Source organism: Canis lupus, chromosome 31 (assembly GCF_048164855.1).
Source record: "Canis lupus baileyi chromosome 31, mCanLup2.hap1, whole genome shotgun sequence".
NCBI classification, from domain to species: Eukaryota; Metazoa; Chordata; class Mammalia; order Carnivora; family Canidae; genus Canis; species Canis lupus.
Window position 1 is genome coordinate 15,006,408 of NC_132868.1, and position 23,341 is coordinate 15,029,748.

Consider the following 23,341-nt stretch of genomic DNA (forward strand, 5'->3'; position numbering starts at 1 on the left):
CATTCAGACACAGCTGATACTATCTAATTTATCAGCTGCTTTTAACATCCAGTGTTCTTGTGTTTTTCAAAGGAGTACCTGTGAGGGTTCCAAGCATTTGATTTACATAGAACATTTATATCTTTTCCCTGACTTAAGGAATTATCTGTAGCAGGGATTAGGTTGAAGCCATAGTTAAAAGAGATTTTTAAAGGATTGGTACCCGAGATCCTAATAGACCATTTATATTATTTGTACTTGTGGATATATCATCTTATTCTATCTTCCCATGAACTGGTAAAGAGTCAGAGTGGCAGATTAAAGATCGCCACAATTTTTAAACATTCCTCCTATGGAAAGGTGGGTCTGTGTCTCCTCTTCTTGAATCTGGATTGGTCCTGTAACTGTTGTAACCGGTTGAATATGAAAGAGTAGCACTGTGTCCATTTCTGGGCCCAGACCTAAAAGATTGGCAATATCCTTTTTTTTTTTTTTTTTTGGTCTTTGAACAATTCTTCTAAGAGCCCTGAGCTGCTACTACTTTGAGACTGTTCTTACTGGAGTGACCAAATGTACGTACCTTGAGCCGTAGACCTAGGTGAGCCTGGCCTTCCACATAATCCTACTAAGGCACAAATATGTGAGTGAAGGCATTTTGAATACTCAGAACAGCCTATACCCAAGCGGATTACTACTGAATGATCTCAGTCAGGGCTGCATTGAGCACACAGATTATCCAGCTAAGATCTATGGAATTTCCTGATCCAGGGACCACAAACTATAACAAAATGGTTGTCAAAGCCACTAAGTTATACAGTAATTTGTTACATAGCTATAGCTAGATGACTAGAATGGGCTAATCTCATTTTATAAATTCTGAACTGAGGTTCGGAGACTTACTTAAGGACTTGAATCCAAACAATCTATTATAACACAGTTCTAGAAATACACTCCATTATACCACAGTTCTTCTTTATGATAATAATGATTTTTTCATTCTAAGAAATGACCTTTTTAATTGCAAGACATGTGATTTATCATGAATCATTGAATTGTTTCAGAAGGTTTAGGGGGAAATTTAAAGCTTAATTTTATTAATTATAGATTTTACTCATTCCTAGTTTTCTATTTCTAATTTACTAATATATCTTGTGCTTTTTACATTAAGCTGGTATGAATCTTTCTTAGAGAAAAATGGTACATTAATACATTTAGTAAAATACTTACCATTACCAAACTCAATTGATGGCTCTGTTTTAGAGTTGCCAGATAAAATACAGGATCTAAGTAGGGGACATGTTTATACTAAAATGTATTCATTGTTCATCTGAAATTCAAATTAATTGGATATCCCACATTTTTGTGTGCTAAATCTGGCAAACATCATCAGTGCCAACTCCAAAAAATTGTTTCCTATCTATTGTCTTTGGTACTCAGGGATCTAAACTAATGTTTGTAGTTCAAACCTACTTTGGGTGGGAAATGGCAAACAGGTAACCAGAGTTCAAGAAGATTTATATGAAGCCTGTGGGAGTGTCTTTGCCAAACATTAGCCTGAGGTAGAACTTCAGCAAAAACAAAGTTTATTTATTTCCTGCCTTCTTTCTCCAGTATGCCTGCCTATCTCTTGTCCAATCCTGGAATGGATTACACTGCTCAAAGTAGCTCTTACGGTCTAATTATTTGTGTATTAAATATATATTGAGCATCTAAAATATGTCAGGTACAGTAGTGAACAGCTAAAGATTGAATTCATAGAAGAAAGGCCTCAGAGCATAAGAGGAAGGAGGAATTAACCATATACTCAGAAGCAATATTTTGCATTTTATCTTTTATCATATGTAGCAATATCCTGTGGCAAGGCCTTATAAATAAAGTCCTATCAGAGCTGAGAGTTGACAGGTAAGTAAGAGTTATTTCATACTGTGGTCCAGTCTTTTATTTATGTATTTATTTTTAATTTTAGAGAGAGAGGGTGTGTGCAGGTGAGCAGGAGAAGGAACAGAAGGGGAGGGAGAGAGAGAGAGGAGGAGAACCCCAAGCTGAGCACAGAATCCCACGCAGGGCTTGATGACACAACCCTGAGATCATGACCTGAGCCAAAACCAAGAGTCAGTCACTTAACCAACTGAGCCACCCATGTACCCCTATTATATAGTACAGGATTAAGAAACTTCTGATTGCTATTATTATGAAAAACATTTTTTATGAAAATAAATTCTAAACAGATTTGTTTTACCAGTCCTAAACTAGGTTTAGACAGTCAAAGTAAAATGGAGATCTGGAATAAATATCTAGATATTTTGAACAAACTTCCTGCTATTGAGGAAAATGGAGCAGGGAACCAGATATAAACAGATTGGAGTCAGATGACCTAGATTTATATCTTCACTGCCATTTATTAGTCATGTGATGATGACCAGCGCTCTTAGACTCTATATCCTCAGGGTCCTCATCTGTAAAATGACAGACAAGACCTACCAGCCTAACAGAGTTATCATGGAGATCAATTAAGATAATGATTATATAATACAAAATCATCATCATTATTAACATCATGAATATTAGCATAAGAGTGAACAAGTTCACTAAATCAGTTCTACGGTGGCATATACAGTAATGGACTACCATTTGTTGGATGGATATTTACAAGTTAAGCATAACTTCTAGCTAATTATCTAAAAAATTCTTGGAATCTTTTGTCTCTTCTAATGGGGCAATTTATGATCAATACTAAATTTCTCTATAGCATCTGTATGTAACCTGGAATTTTGAAATTGCAACTATAGAACATCATAAAATAGCATTTACTTGTGGAGTGGCCACCTGTAGTTTTGACTTTGAGCAAATATTTATTGACAGCCTCATATTTACAAGATGCTGTGCAAAAATTATAATAATAGTTCCTAAATTATCATGATGCTTTGTCTTACGTAGCACAAACTGTTTTCATATTCAATAATTCCCATTGATTACATAGCTAGGGAATATGTCATCATCCTGATTTGACTTTACCACTACTGTTCCTACAGATCCACTCCATTGCTTCTCATCATGTGGTAAAATAATCACAATTTAATCAACTTAATGTCCATGACTTAAATAAGAGAGACCTAGAAACTAACCTAGTGAAATTGCTTATTCAGTTTAAACTTCAGTTATTGTTTTCTCGAATATTTGTTTTCTCTATTTTTATCCAGATATTAAAGGATCAGTTAATTTTTTTAACTGAAGTATAATTGACATACTATATCCTATTAGCTTCAGGTGTAAGTCATAGTGATTAGACATTTTTATATGATCCCCATGATAAATCCAGTTACTGTCTGTCACCATACAAATTATGTTCCTTATGCTGCACTCTACATCCTCGTGACTTATTTTATAACTAAGTTTGTGCCTCTTAATCCCTGTCACCTATTTTCCTGCCTCCCAAACACTTTCCTCTTTGGTAACCAATAGTTAATTTCCTGTGTCTATGAGTCTGTTTCTATGTTATTTTGTTTATTTTTCATATTATACATATAAAATTTTTATATTGGCTGTGGAAAAAAGGGAACCCTCATACTGTTGGCAAGAATAGAAGTTGGTACAGTCACTATAGAAAAAAGTATGGAAGTTCTTCAAAACATTAAAAATAGAACTACCATATGATCCAGAATTTTCACTTCTGGGTTAAAATATTTATTTTCGCCATATTTATCTGAAGAAAACAAAAACACTAATTTGAAGAAATATGTGCACCCCTATGTTCACTGAAGCATTATTTACAACAGCCAAGGCATGGAAACAACCTTAGTGTTCATCACAAATGAAAGATAAAGAAGATGTAGTATATAAAAATAAAAAAATCATTGAGCCATAAAAAAGAAGAAAATTCTGCCATTTGCAATAACATGAGTGGACCTAGAGGGTACTATAGTAAGTGAAATAAGCCAGACAGAAAAATAAATGTCATTTAGTTATTTTTAATGAGATGGGTCAGAACAATATTCTAAAAATAATATTTCTGAAGGATACTTATGGACATGGAGAATTCTCATGATGTAATTTTATATTCAACTATGTAATAGTTAAATATGTAATATAATCCCAATTTTAAAATATCATATGCACATATATGGACACATAGAAGAAAAGACTAAAAAGAAATATACCAAAATGTCAATGATAGTCACAAGCTCAACTTAATTAATCATCAGGAAAATATAAATGAAAACCACAATATGACAGTACTTCATCAACCAAAATGGCTGAAATGAAAAGAAAGAAAATACCAAAGCAACTAAAAGTTCATACTCTGCTAGTAAGAATGTAAATTGGTACAACTACTTTGAAAAACTAATCGGCGGTGTCTACTAAACTGAACATATACATATTCTATACACACCTTATCACCCAGCAATTCCATTCCTAAGTAAATATTTAACATCAATGTAGATATATATTCGCCACAAAACATGTACAAAAATATTCATAATGGACTATTTGTAATTGTCCCAAACTGTGTATTCAAAGTTATGAAAATAAATGAATATACAGAATAGTATGAATAAATTTCAAAAATGTCTATATAAGTGAAAGAAGAGGTTACATATAAATCAGAAGCAGACAAAATTTGTTTTGGGCATTAGCAGAGATAATGATATTTATCTTTGGTGGAAGGTTGTGAGAAAGGGGACATGAGATGGGGAGGATTCTTACACTTTCTTGATCTGGGAGCTGAAATCTAGTTACACAGAAAATTTTCTTATTTAAATACATATAATTATTGCAATATTGTGTGTGCTTATATGCTACAATTTAAAAGCTCCAAAGAGGGAAGAAAGTTAATGGTTGTTACTTCCCCATAGGATATAGGCAAATTTTAGATCCCAATTTATACTTTCCATTATTTTCCAAATTTTCTTTATAATGAACATATACCAAAAAAGTGTTTTTTTCTTCAAGATTTTATTTATTTATTAATGAAAGACAGATAGAGAGAAGCAGAGACACAGGCAGAGGGAGAAGCAGGCTTCTCACAGGGAGCCTGCTGCAGGACTCGATCCTAGGACCCTGGGGTCATGCTCTGAGCCTAAGGCAGCTGCTCAACTGCTAAGCCACCCAGGCATCCCTAGAAAAAATGTTTTTAAGAGAATCTTTTCCTATATTGTTTCTTGGGTATTAATAATTGTAATAATACTTGAAGCTCCATGAAGAATATTTCAAAATAAAAAGAAATCTTTCATATATGCTACCCCATAGTGCTATGAAATGGTCACAGCAGCCATCATTATTTCCTATTTAATTAGAATTTCTTTGAGTTAGATTCAGGAACTGAATATTTTTCAACATTCCTAGATTATTCTTATTCACAACTGATTTTGAGAACTAACCAGTGCACACTATTACAAAGGGTAATGTCTTACAGAAAAAGGGCAAAATAGGAAGAAGTTTATTCTCTCTGCTATTCAAAATCATTTGTCTGGTTAGTGTTATTATCTAAAAACCTGAAAATATTTTCACTTCTGTATTGCATAAGTGACTTATGAGATAGCCAAGAAAATAACAACTCTTCAAAGGCCTGATCTATTCTCATCTAAGGAGACTTCAGAATATAAAAATGATAAGTGAAAATGATAAGTGGTAATGTAAACCAATTGCCCAAACTTGTCCAGTTTATAATTCATTTGAAGTTATGTCAGGATGATCCTAGTTACTGCATTGTGCTCAGAGAAACATTATTAACAATGAAACATTCATTTTAATCTGAATGTTCAATAAGACATTATTGATCAATACTTATTGAGTATTCATTATACACAGGGCATTGAAAAATAGAGCAAAGTGTAAAATAATATGGCTATTTCCCTCTTTTAAACTCCACTGCTTGGGGATCCCTGGGTGGCGCAGCGGTTTGGCGCCTGCCTTTGGCCCAGGGCACAATCCTGGAGACCTGGGATCGAATCCCACATCGGGCTCCTGGTGCATGGAGCCTGCTTCTCCCTCTGCCTATGTCTCTGCCTCTCTCTCTCTCTCTCTCTCTCTGTGACTATCATAAATAAATAAAAAAAAAATTAAAAAAAGATTAAAAAAAAACTCCACTGCTTGAAAGATAGTAAGTATATAGCAATGGTATGTGATGGCAGAGAAATTCAAATGCAAGAATATCTAACCATAGGCTCTGTGCATAGAATAATGTAATTAGGCTGATAATTTTTCACCTTAAATAGTCCATAATTATAAAGCTCAGCTAAATTTGCATTACTCTTATATGGTAGTTTCCAGACTAAATTAATCCATAGGATATAATTGTGAAACTACTTCCAAATGAGAATTTTTACTGTTTTCTTTTAATCAATGCCACCTGACTTCCTATTAATAACCACAGTTGTTTATATTTTAATCTTTTCAACTTTGTGCTTATGTAAAATGTCCTTTACTTCAGAAGTAGGTGAAAACAATTTGAAAGGGTCGTTAAGATTTTTCAGAAAGCGCTTTTGAATGTAAACTATGTTATAATGAATTATTCCCAAAACAATATTAATCATGACTAACTTGACTATTTTTTAAATAAAATACAGTTTTGCTTCAAAATCCATTCAAACAGAAATTTATAAAAAGATAAACATTTTATCTGGGTATAATTCTGAAATCTTTTCTTCTAGGTTCTGCTTGAAGAGTTTTGAATATGTTCAATTAAGTTTTTCCAATTATTTTCTTGTGATTGTTGAATGTGATATCATGGACACTGAAACTCTGAAGACAGTGGCTACGCAGAGATTGAACATATCTTCATAGGCAGGCAACTTCACCTAAAGAGAAGTCATCTTTCTACAATTTGTGCATATATAAATGCAGCATGGAGTAATCCTAAAGAGAAGAATTTCACTCTCCAATTTGAACTACAATAAAGGAATCCCAGAGATGTTAAGGGCCTAAGACACAGAACAAGTTGTTTCTAGTTTAAAAAAAAAATAAAGAAAAAAAAACAATATCCTATGAATCTTACTCCTTTGCTCTTTTTTATTCCACAAAATGGGTTTTACTTTGTCAAATGCATAGTCCAATGATAATATAAGGATGAATAACATTTATTATAGTATTATTGTTTATAATTCTTATCTGATACTTTCTGATAAGAATTTAAGAAGCAAACATGGCTCCCTTAGATATAATCTATGTTTTAGCCAAATCAAACTTGTAGCAGCTTTTCTTCATGTCTTTGACCACTCTTTATACTTTTCCTGTTCTTTAGCTGGTTACTTACTAGTTCCTACTTTTTGTTATAAATTGCTAAATTAAAACCCAATGTATTGATAGGTATTTGGGAAACAGTGTAAAGTCAGGCCATATTTGCATAATTTATACATTTGCCTAAAGTTTATAGAAATGAATACAAAAATAGAGATAAAATTTTAGGAAACTAGAGACATGACCACAAAATTATGTTACAAGCTCACCAGATTTGATAAGCTTGTTATACATTTGGATAAAAACAAATGAGGATACTAAGGTTTAGATCAGTAAGTGAGTGAAGAAGTTCAAGTGAAGAAAGGGAACCGTGGGAGGAAAAAAAGGAAGTGGTTCATTTGAGACTCATCCTTCCTCTACAAAATAGGATAGGAGCAGGTCTGATAGAAAAATCACATTATGCTATCATTTAACCTCCCTAGTTGGTTTTTTAACAGTAGTCTGGTGCATGACTGAAGGTGAGATTAAGCCTAAAGAGAGTCTGTAAGTAATACTTGGTGGTGGTAGTAGTGGTAGTGATGGGAGATTTGTGCTACTTACTGAAATCTATAAAAGATTGATGAGGGAGACCAAAGCCGGGGAACAGCTAAACACTAGGTACTCTTTCCTTAGAAACTATGGAAAACTCTCAGAGCAAAATCCTCAAATTTTCAAAGAAGTAGGCAGATACAGCCCACTTGAATTTTGGCTACCAGTTCTCCAGCTTACTCTTCATACAGCCCCTTGTAACTGAATGACTAGTTAAAAGGTGTGGACTTGTACACTAGGTTTTCTGTTCAAAGTCTAAGGGAATATATAAACCATAACCAGGTAAATAAGGAATAGAATCTTAGTGTAGTTCAATGATAAATAAAGAGTTCTTCAGCCAGACTGAGAAAAGTAGGACATTCACCAAAAGGAAAAAGTCAGTATAGTCTCAGACTTCTAACTTCATTAGAGTCAGAGGATATGGAACATCAATAAAAGGTTTTGAGGAAAATGAACATTGTAGTTTTCAAGGAAGGAGTTTAAGGCTTCTCTTTATCATTTCTTTTACTCCAGTTCAAAGAATTGCTCTTAGTTGGTCAGATTCTACAGGAACATGTTGCCTCAACTTGCTGTGGGGAGTGTCCTTGTGTAATGAGTTAAAAGATCATTGCAAGTGGATGTGTCTCTTTTTGTATTTCTTTTCCATAATGCTGAGGTGGTAAGGACCAAGAACCTTGACTCAGCATCATGGAAGGAAAACAATCCCAGTTCAGCACTCAGGATTGAGGAAAAATCATTATCTATCTTTTTGTTTACATTGCATCTAGTGCTGGTATACGTGTATTTATCAACCTGGAAAAAAAAGAAATAGGGCCTATCTTAGCCTGATTTTGTCAAAACTTATTTAAATCTAACTTGTTTATAGCCTAGGAATAGTTCAAGGCCAACAGAGTTCCAGGCCAACAGAGTTTGGCTCTGGAAACAGGGTTAGCAGTAGTTAAATAGGATGACTCATAAAGGTTTAAAGTTAGAAAGTAATCAGGGGTTCTCTTCAAGATAGGTTTGTGATTTCGTTTGAGTCCTCACATGCCACCCTAAATATATAGCAATGATAAACTCTAAAGTGAAAATTAAAAAGACATGGCTGAACTAAAAACTTACCTATGCCTATGAAAATGCAAGAAAAAAACCAAAACTAATATAAGTTTACTCCATTTTTTCTACTGAAATTTGGAACAAAATTAAGCAAGGCTAAGATAGAGTACAGAGATTAAATGTGGCCCATGTAAAGTAGGAGACTAGGGCCAGGCTTACTGCTTTTAAAATTGACCATGTTAAATAAAGCTTCATCACCCATGAAAGGAAGTTGTAAAAATCTGTGACCAACAATTTCCTGGATTACAGATTGTGCATACTGAGAGACAAAAGTAAGTAGACACAGATTCAAAGCTAGGACTTGGGCCAATTTACTCACTTGCTCATTGACTATATCATCAGGACACTAAGATAAAGTGGAGTTTAAGACAACTATAAAACAGGTAGGCAAGGAGGTATGGGCACAGAGGAAAAAACAAATTCCCACAGGATGCAAAAGTTCAAAGTAAAAATTCATACACACTAAGAAAATCAATAAATTAAAAATGGAAGAGTGAATTACCTTCTGGTTAACTTTAGGTTATTTAACTTGCAGGTATTCCTGAAAATGAGAAATGAAAATATTGGAATAAAATAAGGAAAGTTAATATTTGGGTAAACTGTAAATTAGAAAAACTTAAAGGGAGAATTAGCAAATTGGAATACAGCATAGGAATTCAACTAAAACTCATAGAAAAATTTAAAAATATGGAGTATCAATTGAGTTATTCCAATATAAATTTCATAATAATCCAGAAAGGAGTATAGAAAGAATAGTAGAAAAGAAACATTCAAAGATACAATAATTAAGAATATTCTTAAATAAAAGAAATACATGAACCTCATTTGAGAATATCCACTATATTAGTTTCCTAGGGCTACTGTTACATAGTGGTAAAGACTAAGTGGCTTAAAATTAGTTCCAGAGGCTAGAGGTCCAAAATCAGGATGTTAGTAGCATGATTCTTTCTGAAGGCTCTGAGGAAGAATTTTTTTCCTTGCCTCTCTCTTATTTTCTGGTGATTTGCTGGCAATTTTTGTCTTCCTTGACTTGTAGACATATCACCTCAAACTCAGCACTGATTTTCACATGGCATTCTCTTTGTATCTCTCTCTTCCATGTATGTCTGTCTCTATGTCCAAATTTTCCCTTATTTATAAAGACACCAGTCATATTTAATTAAGGTCCATCCCAATGACCTCAATCTAACTTAATTAACCATGTGAGGACCCTGTTTCCAAATAAAGTCACATTTTGAGGTACTAGGGTTAGGACTTCAGTATATCTTTCTTAGGGGATACATTTCAACCCATAACACTGTCCAAACACTTAACATGGAAATTAAGGTGAAACTTCGGAAAATTAAAGATCAAGAGAACCAGAAAGAAGCAGATTAGCAGTAAAATTCTCATTAAAGGGGCGGTGGCTCAGTACTTGAGAGTCTGCCTTTGGCTCAGGTCAAGATCCCGGGGTTCTAGGTTCAAGTTCCACAACTTGGGAGCCTATTTTTCCCTCTGCCTGTGTCTCTGCCTCTCTCTGTGTCTCTCATGAATAAATAATTAAAATCTTTTTAAAAAACAATTTCTCAGAAGTAACAACTGGCAGAAGACAAAGGAAGAATATCTTCAAAGAGCTAGGAAAATAACTGTTAAGCTAGAATTCTATACCTAATTAAAATATCCTTCCAAAGTAAGGGTGAAATAAATAATTGTTTTCAAACACAGGAAGTTCTAGAAGCTTACTACTCATTGATTCTTGCATAAAAACCTACTAAAATTAAACCTGAAGAGGAGTAGGGTGCAAGGACTTATAGTCAGGTCAGAAATTGGCAACACACCTTGGAATAGCAACAACAAAATGTAAGAAATATATTTTATGTGGGCATTTTAAAAGGGAACAAAATAATCTAGTTAACTATATTAATACTAGGATAATGAGGGTAAAAATATACTAAAGACTTATTTGAGAGGAAAAAGTTTGAATAACTTTAGAGTTTGTTGCAGAAATTTATATTATATATATGCCAAAAGTATATTAGACAAAAAGAGAGAAAAATAGTAGGCAATGCGTTAATATGAGACAAATATTTATGTTACAAACATTAAAAATTTGCAAATTAGGAGAAAAACAGATCTACAATGAGAAAAGAAAATCAAAAGCCCTGGTATAAAATAGACAATGGTCATTCAAAATTGATTAATAGAAGAAATATAAGTGGCCAAGAAACATGAATCTATATTTAATTGCATTAATAATCAGTAAGTGAAAATAATAAATGATGAAACATATTTTGGATTTTGGATTAGTAAAGATTAAAAATATAGATAAAATCCATTATTAATGAAGGTGTAAGGAAAGACTCACTCTCATGTTTTATTGATAGGAGTTACATGAATAGTTCTTTCTTTAAGTGATTTGGTTTATGCATCAAACTGTAAATTGAATAAATTACTCGACCCAGGGTATAATCCCACTTTTAGAAATTTAATCTAGGGAGACAATTACAAAGGTGTTCTTCACATTGTTTATAATACAACCTTGAGAATTCAATAGGATAAAGTAGTCATTTAAGGATGACAAGGCAGAAAAGCATAAACAGGAATGCCCTTGGACATTGCATTGTTCTCTTTTAATTTTCAGCTTAATGAATTTAAACCATTTTTGCTGCTCCACTATAGAATTCAAAGACATAAGATTTCTCTTTTAAATTGGGAGCATGATTTTATTGCCATAAATTAGTAGTGGCCTTAATAAACAAGAGGCAAACAGACATATTACCTATTATCATCAGAAGGATGGAACTAAGATCATTGGTTCCAAGCCAAAGCCTTCCTTCTTGGCAGATATCCTCCATTACATCAACTCATTAAGATACCTGCAGTTAATTTATTTTGAAGGATTTCATCAGATAGTTCAATGTTATGGTTATGGTTTTAACACCTTCCCTGAAAAACACCCAGGCTAAAATTATTGAGCCCTTCTATGGTGAGTCACCAACATAAACACATCGATGTCTGCAGGTGCTAAAGAGGTAAAGTAATTGAATAGAGTAGGTAAGAAATGTAGTCAGCTGAGGAGTGTAGAATATTTGGGGACAAATTTGGGGACGATCTTAGTTTTTCTTAGGCAATTTGGTGGACAGCTTTTCCAGTTGTTTCACTCAGTGAATGGGTCCAGCCTTTGGAGAAATTGTACAGCAGTGGACAATGAAAGCTATAGGTTTGGGACATTCAGTTTAACTTTCTACATCACCTGGCCTCGTATTCATTTTGAAGGAAGCAGCTACCTTTTTCAGAAATACTATATCAGCTTTTTCAGAAATTCTGCATCAGCTGAGATTGGCTTGCAATCTTTCAGCGTCTCTTGCTCAGTAATTTCACATAGAACTAGTATTGTAGTGTATGTGTTCAGGCTACCATATAAGATTGTATAATTTTACTGTACAATTTAGTTCAGGAAAGTACTTTCCCCACAGGTTCTGGTCCAGCCAATGAGATATGCTCTACCATCACCTTCTTCAAGAATCAATACTGTACAGGATTAATAATCTCCATTTTTAAATAATCTTTCCAGTAATTTACTGAATTGATAGAGAAAGATAAAACTGAATTTACTCTGGTTCACAGGTACTACTTCATGGTACAGATTAGGGCTACATCAGAATTTAAATAGCCCCATAAAATATTCCAGACAACCACCACCATCACCACCACCATCACCACAACACTATCTCTGTGGATTCAAGTAAAATGAAATAAATCAGTTTTTCTGAACTCCAAAGCAGCTTTTCCTTCCATGTTCCCTATCCCAATGAATAGAACTACGATTCATCTAATTTTTCAGGCCCCAAACACAAGCATGTCTTTGATTCCTATTTCTTCCCAACGATTTACCATGCCCTGTCAATTTTATCTCAATTGACTTCCATTCATCCAGTGCCTTTACTATAATTAAGGATACCATCATTTTAAGAAGGCCCCCAGTTGATCTCCTTCAGTCCGTCCTTGCCTCTTGTAATTTGCTCCCTTCAAGGCAAAGTGACCTTTCCAAGATGTAAATCTAATCATCTCACTTCACTACTTAAATATTTTCAGGTGCCTTCAGGTAAAGACTCTGGCTTAACATGGAGCTAATAAGGCTGATAAGGTTATGTAGGCTTATAAGGCTTATAAGGCTGATACCTGCCTGCCTTCCAATCTCATTTCTTACCACTTTCCTTTTGGACCATTTTGACCTATATTCAGTTTTGAGAATAATGTCTTTCTCTTTCCCTAATCTTTGGCTCTTTGAAAAAATTCTTCCTTCTGGAATCCTCTTCCATCTGCTCTTCACCTGGCTAATTTATGAGAACATTCCAAGTTTCACTGGGGATATTATTACCTTGTGTAGGATGACTTCTCTGGTCCCTAATCCTAGTTAAGATGCCCCCTCTGGAGTAGTAGTAACCCCACTTATTAGTAGTACTTATTATGTCAAATTGTAATTGCATATATCAAACTCCAGTGCATTCGATGACACATTCTTAAAGCTGAAATTATCTTTATTTGTCTAGCACTTAGCAAAATGACAAATAATATGCCTAAATATTCACTAAATACTAAACAGTCACAGACTGACTGAATGACTGACTGACTGACTGACTGAATGAATGAATGAATGAACGAATACACTGGAATAGATCTTGGCCAGGTATATTTACTAGGAGTGCAGCCTATATAAAACTAGATTATGCAAAACTGGGGCTATCATGGGCTAATATTAATATAAATCACCTTTAATATATTAAGATTAGAATATCTTCAACAGTTAGGATTGCTAAATATGTATTTGAACTAATAGCAAAGAAATATTAATGGCAAAGTTCCTTTTACTAAACAGATGCCATTCATATTGTTATGAACAGTTACTGAGTGCCAGCAATGTGTGAACCTCTAGACGGAATGTTGTGTTAGACAAAGTTTCTGCTTGGGAAATGATTTTAACAGACGATGTGCAAACATAGTATAAGCCTGAATTATGCTCAGCAGAAGGAGGAGCAATAAGACTTTCTAGTTTTCATGGAAGCTTTGCCCTAACTGGATGTTAAATTTAAAATTTTAAAGAAAAATGTTTAGGAATATGTTTTGCTTGAGATTATGGTGGTCACTAGCCTGAGCCCAAGAGTCAGATAGATTTAAGTCTAATATTGACTCTTTACCAGTGAGAAGAGAACTTTAATGATGCTGAAACTTAATAATCGAGGATGTCATGAGATGATAATAATAATATCTTCCTCAGTGATGGTTAACTTTATATGTCACTTGACTAGACTAAGGAATGTTCAGATAACTGTTCATTATTTCTGAGTATACCTGTGAAAGTATTTCTGGATAAGATTAACAATTGAATGAGTAAAGCAGATTATCCTCTCTGATACAAGTGGGCATCATCCAATCCACTGAAGGCCTGAATAGAACAAGAAGGGGGAGAAAAGCCTAATTCATTCTATTATTGATTTGGGATATCCATATTCTCCTGCCCTTAGACATTGGAACTCCTGGTTCTTGGGCCTGTGAATTCTGGGACTTACACTAGCAGCCACTCTCCCTCCCCAGTTCCCAGGCCTTTTGCCTCATACTGAATTATGCCACCAGCTTTCCTGTTTTTCTAGCTTGTAGATGGTATATTATGGGACTTCTTGGCCTCCATAATCACAAGAACAAATTCTCATACTAAATCTCCTCTTGTGATATCTATATATATTCTATTGGTTGTTTTTCTTTGGAAAACCTTGAAAAATAGTCTCATAGAGTTATTATAGTAAAGATTAAATAACATAAAACATATAAAATTCCTGGCATAATAACCAGGACATAGAAAATGCTCAGTAAATATTAGATACTAAAATCCTTTAGTCTAACCTCATCAATTTCCAGATGATGAAACCAAGGCATCAAAGATATTAAATGAAACTACCTATGGTCTCATAGCTAGTTAGTAAAATGTAGAGAACTAGAAGGAAAATCTTTCAAATTCCTCATTCTCTCTCCTGATTGTTTGAATACAGTATGTGGATGCAAACTGAGGAGGCATCATAACACATGGTATCCATGGTGACAAGGTTCTCATGAAACATAAGCATTGTTTAATTTCTAGCCACTTTTCCCATCCTCTCCATTAGTTATGAGCAAGAATAAGGAGAAAGGAACATGGACAATTATGTACAAAATGAAAATTCCATGATCTGAAGAAAAAAGTGATGAGATTAGAAAGATTGTTAGCTGCATAGACTTGTTATTTTGTGCTATAAGTGTAGTATCAAGGCAGTAAGTATGTATTTGACTAAGTGCAGTGCCAAGGTGATATGTATTTATTTGAGCAGGAATGAATTTACTGTAGGCAAAGTATATGGCAAAATTGAAAGGGGGCAATTTTAAGGATCAAAAGAAATGTTCTTTGTCCATTAATTTTTTTTATCAGCTAATGGAATTGCATGAAAGTTCAAATATTTGGGTTTTTAAATTTTTCTAAGGCTTTTCTACTTTTTGTGAACATCAAGAATGATATTTCACATTGTTAACCATGAAGAGACTTCCAGGTATTAGTGATATGTAATATATTTTAGCAGCACGTTTTTTATAGAAACAGGAGTAGTATTCCTTTGAAGGAATTCAGGTTGTAATGCAGATGACATGAATAAAGCAAAGATCATTAATTACTAATGGAATAGTTCATTATTAGGCTAGGCCACATAGATTTTTTTTTATCTTAGTCAATGTAGCTATAGTGTAGCAATTTTTTAAATTATCATTTCAAAGAACCTACTCTGAAAAGAAAAACAAAGAACCTCCTTGGCTCCACTGACTTCATTGTTTTTCTATTCAGGCTTTACTTTAAAGGATAAGTTTTGGGGGGCACCTGGGTGGCTCAGTCAGTTAAGCATCGAACTCTTGATTTTGGCTCAGGTCATGATCTCAGGGTCATGAGATGGAGCCCTGTGCCAGGCTCCACACTGGGACATGAAGCCTACCTAAAATTCTCTCTACCCCTCGCCCTCTGCCCCTCCCCACCATGTGTGTGCTCTAGCTCTCTCTTTCAAAAAAAAAAAAAAAAGGATAAGTTTTGAAAATGCAAATATCCCAATATGTTAATGGGGATTTGAATCTAACACATTTTTTCTAGTAAAAGGGACACATGATAGGTAGAGAATTTGTGTAAGAGGTTGCCAGGAGGATAAAGATATGTAAAGAATACTTTTTTTTTGAAAAGTTCCTGTTTCTGCCAAGATTCATTCATTCATTTATTTTTTAAACTTCACTGCACTGATAAGAACAGATACCACACTTAGTCTCAGCCAAAAGGCTAAGATGCAATAGACTTTCATATCAGCCATGACTAAGATAATTCATTTTGGACTTACCCTCTTGACATAAACAACTATAAACTGGGCAAAATTAATGAGGTAACTGTTTTCAGGAACAGATAAACAAGCAATACAGAACAGTGATTCTTGAGAGAAGAGAAACACATGTGATGAGCTCTATGTTAATTCCAACTTTTTGCCCTAAGGCATTTTTATGAATGAACCCAAATAGAAACTAGAGGTCTTCCTCTTATGAGACAGTGATCATAGATTAGGGCTGCATAAATAGCTGGAAGTTGTGTGGCAGAGAGGTGGGTTTAGGGTGTATATGTGGGTTTTGCTCATGTGTTTGAATTAGGGCTGCTCTTGACTCCTCAAGGTAAAACTCAAGGGAGCAGTACACTACAATTTGTGCAAAGGGTTGAGATGCAAACTGATGTAAGAGAGGCCACAGAGTGCTGGAAGATGGAGGTCAAACCATCCAAATTGGAGAGAAATTACTGCCTACCTAAAAAATATAGCGGAAATCCATTAGAGCACACTTTAGGAGAAAAACACACTTTGGAGTAAGTAAGTGCCATGCACTTGGATTGGAAATAAAACCCAAATAGACTCATCCTAACAAAGCATAAATCAATAGAAATTATCAAAACCAAAGCAGATTAAAAAATAAAAAGATTGTAAAAAATGTACAGAGACCCAGTAACTCACGGGACAATATCAAGTGATCTAACATATTGTTATAGGAGACTCAATGGGAGAAGAGATGGAGAATGAGCAAAATATATTTTAAGAAATAATGGCCCCTAATTTCCTAAATTTGTCAAAAAATTCAACCTATGGATCCAGGAAGTTCAGTGAATCTAAGTAAGATAAATACAAAGAAAGCCATACTAGGTAATAATTGTCAAACTGCTGTAAATCAAAGATAAAAAATTCTGCAGCTAAAAGTAAAAGAACACAAGCATGTATGGGAACAATGATGAGAATGGTGACTCGTTTCTTACCAGAAACAATGGAGGCCAAAAACAAGAGCATGATATCTTCAAAGTAACTAAACAACTACAACAGAATGCTAACCAGAAAACTATCTACCATAAAAAGTGAAAGAATATTTGGCTAGAAGTTTTGTGCTACAAAAAAATGTTAACAGTTTTTTTTTTTCAGATTGAAAAAAATAACATAATATTGGAACTGGAATTTACAGAAAAGAATGAAATACACTGGTGCCCATGTCTCACATTTAAGTCTTTGATCTGTTTTGAATTTATTTTTGTGTATGGTGTAAAAGAGTGGTCCAGTTTCATTCTTTTGCATGTAGCTATCCAAGTTTCCCAACCCCATTTGTTGAAGAGACTGTCGTTTTGCCATTGGATATGGTATATGTACAATAGAATATTACTTAGCCATAAAAAAGGATGAAATTTTGCCATTTACACTGACATGGATGGAGCTAGAGAGTATTAGACTAAGTAAATAGGTCAGTCAGAGAAAGATGAATATTGTATTCACTTGCATGTGGAATTTGAGAAACAAAACAAATGAAAATAGAGAAAAAAAAGAGACAGAGAGGCAAACCAAGAAACTGAGTTTTAATTATAGAGGACAAACTGATGGTTACCAGAAGAGAAGTAAGTAGGGGCATGGGTTAAATAGGTGGTGAGGATTAAGGAGGGCACTTGTTGGATGAACACCAGGTGTTGTGTGGAAGTGTTGAATCATTAAACTGTACACCAGAAACTAATATTACACTGTATGTTAACTAACTGGAATTTAAATAAAAATTTTAAAAAAGTAAATGTCATGGAGATCGGAAAGGAAGAAGTAAATGTATCTTTAGTTGCCAATGACATCACTGCATTTGTAGGAAATCCTAAGAAATCTATAAAACAACTACTAGAACAATACTTTTGGGGAAGATTTCAGAATTCAATCTTGTTAAATGTAAAAAAAATCTTGAAAAGGAAGAATTGAGTTGAAGCACTTTACGCTACCTGATTTTAAAATAATAAAAACTGCAGTACTAGGATAATTAGGACAAGTAGGTCATATGAATAGCAAATAGTCCAGGAAAAAAAAACACGTGTATACAATAATTGAATTTTGAAAAAGGTGCCAGGAATAATTATATTAATCAGTGGTTCTCAACCTGAGGCCATGCCCCACCAACTCCTGGTGGATGGAGGGGGGTAGGAGACATTTGGTAATATCTGGAAACATTTTTGATTGCCACAATTGAGTAGGGGCACTACTGGTATTTAATTGGTAGAGGCCAGGAATGCTGCTAGATATCATACAATGAATAGAACAGCTTCCCCCAAAAAGGTATTTTCTGATCCAAAATGTAAGACATCCTGGAATAAAGTATGGAAAGAAAAATAAGCCTCCATTCTTATCTCAAACTATGTATAAAAATAATCTGAGATGACTCATAGATCTGTGACAGCTAAAGTATAAAGCTTATGGAATAAAACATGAAAGAATATTTCCGTATTACAACAGACAGATTTTTGGGACGCCTGGGTGGCTCAGCAGTTTAGCGCCTGCCTTTGGCCCAGGGCGTGATCCTGGAGTCCCAGATTGTGTCCCACATCAGGCTTCCTGTGTGGAGCCTGCTTCTCCCTCTGCCTGTGTCTCTGCCTCACTCTCTCTCTCTGTCTCTCTCATGAATAAATGAGTAAAATCTTAAAAAAAAAAAAAAAGGCAAAAACAACAGGCAGATTTCTTAGGCAGGGCAAAAGAAAATTGATCAATTAGTCTTCATCAAAATTTAAAAGTTCTGTTCATCAAGAGATATTAGTAAGAAGATGAAGTAAGGCACAGGTTGCAGGAAAATATTTGCAATACATGTGTACAACAAAGAACAAATCTCCATAATATTAAAAAAATCAATAAAGATGGCAACCCTTTAAAAATAATGGACAACTATGTAAAAGACACTTCACAAAAGAACATATTGAATGGACAATAAGAATGTAAATGTAACTGTCATTGGTGAAATGCAAATTAAGACCACAATGAGATACCACTACATAACCACCAAAATAACTAAAATTAAAATGCTTAGTAGCATCATTGCAAACTTGTCATATTCTATGACAAATAGAACACTTGACATTACTTGTAGAAGTATAAAATGGCACAATCACTTTGGAAGATGATTGGTAGTTCTTTTTAATAAACATCTACCTAATAACTTCATTCACATGTTTTTTACCTAACACCAAAAGATATGTACAAGAATGTTTATAGCTTTATTCATTAGTGCAAAAAACTGAAGATCACCAAAATGTCCATCAAAAGAAATTTGTAATTATTCGTACAAGAGAATAAAACTCTTTAACAAATAAAGAATGGACTTCTGATGCACACAAAAATATGGATACATTTCAAAAACATATTGAGTGAATGTAGAGAAGTGCATACAGTGTAATTCCAATTATATAAAGTTTAAGAGAGTTAAAACTGATCTATGGGGATAGAAATAAAAACAGTGGTTTTCAATGTGGAATGGGTAATGACCGGAAGTAAGCACTAAGAACTAAGGTAATGGAAATATTCTAGATCTTAGTAGGCTATTGGTTACATGGTGATTACATTTATCAAAACTCATTGAACTGTACGTTTATGATCTGCACATTCTACTTGGGTATATTATACTTCTATAAAGAAAAAACAAGTTCAGGGAAAACATTATTGATATACTACTATGTTCCATGGACTCTTGTAGATAATAGTGATACAGCATGAACGAAACAGGTAAAATTCTGACTTAATCAAGCATATGTTTATATTGACAGCATGACAGGAGAGCTAAAATCAAAGTGCAAATATCGTCTATGCTAGTGAAAAGGGTAGTGGATAAAATCAAGTCAAGCAGAATATGGGGATAGAAAGTGACAAAGGGGATCAGGAAGTATTACTTTGGTTTAGGGAGCCAGGGATTATGGTAAAGTTTTATAATATCCAATGTTGGTGTAGTTATCATAAAATGGTATATCTATATTTCAAGTAAATCAGAATCATTTTGAAAATCAGCACAGCAATATGGAGCAAGAATCACATCATCAAATTTGTTCATACTTTAACGCAACAATTCAATTTCTTGGAATTTAAGGAAAAAGTTTAAAAAGAATACAAAGCTTCATGAATGAAATATGTGTATTGCAATGTACTTATCTTAAAAATGAAAAATAACTTCATATTTAGCATTAGTAACTGGTTAAGTGAAGTAGTGAATATTTAATCAATAAATATTATGCAGGCATTATAATTATGATTATAAAGGTTATGTAACAACATGGAAATCTTTGTGATACATTGCGTTTAAAACAGGAATGTGAAATTCTATGTAAATTTTTATTAGACTATAATAATATGCCTTGACAAAGACTGAAGAGAAATAAGAATAAAGCACAAGTTTCCGTTTGAATTAAGGGTTTTCCTTGTGAGGTTAAGATTATGGACAGATATTTTCTTTATTTTTATTTAGTGTTATGTTTGTGTTGCTGGTTTAATAAATATATGTATATCATAAATATATATGCTTTGAGAAGAAACAAAAAATTCTAAAGGCATGGTGATTTTGCAAACCATCATAAAATAGGTACTCAAAGAGGAATGTAAAGTATAAAGAGAATTGAAAGCCAATAATGTGATTATTTAGTCTCAGTTTTTAATGCCCTTTATATTTTTCTAAGTCTTTTTCTTGATTGTATTATCTCTGTCAGTTAGTGACAAGTTATTAAAATTATTTTTTTCAACCAAAATTCTCTTTCTCCTTTGCTCTTGATAATTTTAAACGTATAAGTCTTGTTTTAGATATACATTATGGTGGAGATAAAGTGTTCCCTCCACTGGTGAGACCATCAACTACACATCCTTGATTTGTATTAATAGGCATCTAATCTAGGTTGGCCAATTATTGGGGTATCTGTTGAAGCTGCCCTACATACAGACTGTGTGTGCTCTAAGTAGGGCCAGACTTTTTACAGAGTCCCCATGCAGATGCTGGGAGAGAGAGGACCTCTTTCCTTTTGTTCACATGCAAGCACAACATGAGCCTGGAGTTAGGTAGGAACAGCCATCTCTGCCTTCACTTAGAGGGAGCCTGTGGTGAATAAAGTTAACATAGAGGAAAGTATAGCTGAGATAATGAAAGAGATGTTTCATGACATCTTGCATCTAACTTGCTTCTAGACTTTTTTGTTATGTAAGCTATTAAGTAGTGCCTACCATCATTTTTTTGTTTATCCATAAGGTAGTTGGAGGGGTTTCTGCCATTTGCAACCAAAGGAGACCTAATATAATAGGACTAGCTGTTTTAAGAAGCTTCCCAACCAGAATTCTGGAAGGAGCCTGCAGGAAGTATGCAATGACTTACAAAGCAGTTTGATTGACTTTTTGGAAGAATGAAATAATGAACATACACATTCTCATCTTCAAATCTATTGGGGAAAAGCAGTTGGATCCAGCAATCTCCTATAATTGCTTTCTTGGCTAAATCACTAGGGACTATAGGGATTTGCTATTTTATGAAATTAAAAGAAGGAACAACAGGGGCTATTATCTAACTTCTGAAAAAGAATGCCTGCAGGTTCTTAGGGCCCAGCAGGAAAGAGGTTATAATCAGTCTATTAGTCTTGCAGTAGTTAAAAGTTGCATGCTTTGTGCCTTTCTATGGTTAGCATCAGCTATTTTCTAGCTTCCACGCAAGGAGATTTTCCACATTCTGTGGGAAAAGAGTTTAGGATCCCAAATGTTCATCTTTTAATTTAGGTCTCTTCAGGGAAGAAAAATAGCTATTCTATAATAGTGATTCCAAAAAAATGTTGAATCTGGAACTTCTGACTTGGAAAATCTGAAAGACTAAAAGTCATGGCAAAGAGCAGAGGTTAGAAGTAGACATCCTATAGGGAAACCCTTAAGTTAGGCCATCTCATTTTTAGTTTTATTAACAAGACAGTACCATTCAATGACTCAGTGGCATATTGAGTCTGAAAGGGAATGTCAGGAAGTCAAGGATACTGTAGGGCTCCACAAGAGGGCAATCCATTAGGGTCTCCTTACTCACCATTTGCTGGGTGTCCTTCAAAGACACCCCCCCTTAATATTAACCCAAAAATTTGGAAAATAAAGAAAGAAAATATTCGTGAGTTACTAAAACTACACTTGGCAATCTTTTGTCATACTTTCTTAAAAAAGATTTTATTTATTTATTTGACAGAAAAAGAGAGAGCAAAAGCAGGGGGAGGGGCATAGCCAGAGGAAGAAGCAGACTCCCTGCTGAGCAAGGAACCTGATGTGGGACTCGGTTCCAGGACCCTGGGATCATGACTGAGCCGAAGGCACATACTTAACCAACTGGACCACCCAGGTGCCCTCTTTCAGTACTTCTACTTTTATATGTGTGCTTCAGGTAGTTATAATAATCACAGTATACATACAATTTAGCATTGCACTTTTTTCAACATTATAAGTATTTGACCATGTTGTTCATAATCTTTGTAATAAGCCTTTTTAAATGATTTCATACTATTTTTATCTATAAAAGTAATTATTTTATTTTAAATGAAAAACCCTTGAGAGTTTGATTTAAGTGATGGTGCTTCTGTTCTGGTGAGTCTCATCCCTCAGTGTGCTCCAGAGTAACACAGGGGCTTGAGAAAGATGATCACATCCTTAGAAATTCAGATTTGCTTAATCAGGAGTGGGGCCATATCATCGTTACTAAAAAAAAATAATCCCCCCAGATGATTCTAATATGTATAGGATTGAGAACCACTGAATATCCCCAAAATACATTTGTCCTCAAAATTTACAGCAACAGAGTTCATGGATTCTTTGGGTTCAAAGACCCCAGATTGTCATCTATTTTATACAACACAGCTTATACAACTATTACCTAATATCTAGACATATTTTTCAGTGTTTTTCCACTATAAAAAGTGTAGCTGTGGACATGTGGATGTATATAGCATCTTTCAGAAGTAGGATTCCATGACAATTTTGCAACTCTTTCTAACATCCTGCCAAATTGCTGCATCTTAGGGATCCTCTTAAAACACTCTCTTTCCCTCTCACATATATGCATTTCAAGACTCAACCAAAGACTCAGCAGATCTCTGGAGCTCTCTCTCTCTCTCTCTTCTCTCTAGCTCTCTTATTTATAATTCTCTTTA

General features: G+C 34.2%; 1 protein-coding gene and 1 pseudogene across 7 annotated transcripts in view; both read right to left on the reverse strand.

Moving 5' to 3' along the window:
- The window catches only part of PEX5L (peroxisomal biogenesis factor 5 like), a 320,090-nt gene that overhangs the window by 255,913 nt on the left and 40,836 nt on the right, over positions 1-23,341 (reverse strand). For 5 of the 7 annotated variants that reach the window (XM_072807514.1, XM_072807508.1, XM_072807511.1 and 2 more), the window contains one exon: positions 9,341-9,379. The exons of the other annotated variants lie outside the window; for them this stretch is intronic. The gene's annotated coding sequence lies outside the window, so the exon portion shown is untranslated. The remainder of the gene's footprint in view (positions 1-9,340; positions 9,380-23,341) is intronic. 7 annotated transcript variants of the gene reach the window in all.
- Positions 16,014-16,171, reverse strand: LOC140622481 (U2 spliceosomal RNA; annotated as a pseudogene).